Source organism: Hippocampus bargibanti, linkage group LG18 (genome assembly GCF_051943395.1).
Source record: "Hippocampus bargibanti isolate YZ-2025 linkage group LG18, ASM5194339v1, whole genome shotgun sequence".
Lineage (NCBI taxonomy): Eukaryota > Metazoa > Chordata > Actinopteri > Syngnathiformes > Syngnathidae > Hippocampus > Hippocampus bargibanti.
This window is the reverse complement of record NC_142751.1, coordinates 10753265-10755154: the sequence shown is the minus strand read 5'-3', so window position 1 is coordinate 10755154 and position 1890 is coordinate 10753265.

Below are 1890 nucleotides of genomic sequence, written 5' to 3'. Positions count from 1 at the left end.
GTCACGTACGGACTCGTCACCAACTCAAAAACAAGACTTCCTGAATATTCAGCACGAGTCTTTAAATGTAAAATATAGCTATATGCGGTGGAATCTTTGTAAAATACGCTCAGTAGAAGTCATTTGAAGTGATTTTACAAATTATGGACACAATTTGTCCGGGGATGTCGGTTGTCCTTTAAAGCTCCAGGGTTTATACGTTATGAAACACCACCTCCAGCCCAGCAACCAATTGAGAGCCTACTTTTGGAAACCTCCTGCAGAAATTGACTCTTTCCCGTTCACGCAGCCTTGCGCAAGGCAACGGGACAGAAGCAGCGGAATGTTACAATATTTCCTTACATTTGCGTTTACGCGTGAACCGTGTGAAAATTAACCTGGGGAACCTTTGAACGGCACCTTCTTCAAATCTGAGCCGTGGTTTTGGATAACAGTATCTAATCTGGACTATTGTATCTCAGCTGTGCACAGAATGAGCAACAAGAAACTAAAAAGTTTGGACATTTGAGTTTGGTATATTAGCGATTGTAATGCTCCAATGGAAAATTTTCATTTTCATTCACTGAGCTATCTTACACCATTGCTCTAAAAATAAATTACTTACAGTGTTACACAAGTGTGTATGTGTGTGTTTACAGACACTACGAAGAATCTCACGTAAATTATTCTGCTAACAACTCAGGGCTAAATTTAGGTCCTTCCACAAACGGTCTGTCTCTTGTAGAAATGTATCATTTTACGGTGTAAAAATGATACCAGGCGTAAAATTTACGCCTACATGTAATTTAATTAGCTTTGGTGCCACCTTGTGGCAATGTAAGGTATTCAAAGAAGACCACAAACTCATCCGCACTCCCTGAAGTGAACCATTGTTACAAATACTGTAACAGAAAACTACTAAACAAAATATGTATATATTTAATTTCGTTTAATTTTCGTCGGTATGTCGTTCAAACTGTTTGCGGTCACCATGTACCAAATGAATCTAGGTCATTAAAAAAAAATCACAAAACAGCTGCTGTATGTGCAGCTGGGGGGCTGCTCGGGGGAGAATGGCACAGATGGATATAACCTACACAAGGTTGAAGGAAAATATCAGTCAACCAAGCAGCCCCCACCCAAAAAAATGTTGACATGATTCAGCATGTAACCTTCAATTCTACATTTAAGACGACTGAAAAATACACGTTTTGATCTTAGTTCTACTCCATGGTGCTTGCTATCTTTAGGACTGCTTTATTTCATATGATAGTTGTGCATGGTAAGCGCTTTGTTACAGCTTCAGCTCTTGCTTAACTGCTATATAAATTAATATGTCTTGTATTGCTTACACCCTTTAGAATTATGCAACATGCAATTTGGTTCATAAAACCATACAAATGTGAAAAAAAGTTTAAAAGGAGGGAAGCGCCATCTAGTGCATATATGTGTTATTGCGGCCAACTTGAAATACTCAAGCTATAGCATCAGATGCAATCACAAACTTCCGAACCCAAAAATGGCACGTTGGTTCAATCATTAAGCTTAGGTCATTAAAAGAGAACGGGACATTTTCAACGCTTTAAATTTACTGGTCAACAACATGTGAACCCACACAAGACTAGCTTAAACATTTTTCACTTTAAATAACAGTGTACAATTCATTGTGGAATTTGGAAGGAAGCTGCGCTAATTTAGTAATATTTTTTTTCATGTAACCTAAAATGTGGAATAAATAAAACCCACTGTATTGTTATTCATAAAAAAAGTTAGTTTTACCGGTATATCATAATACGCACACTTGGATGAGTAATAATGGCAAATTGTGAATACAAAAAAAAAAAAAAAAAAATCACAAAAAATAAATGATAGCGAGCTAAAAAACACACACAATAAAAAAAACAATAAAAA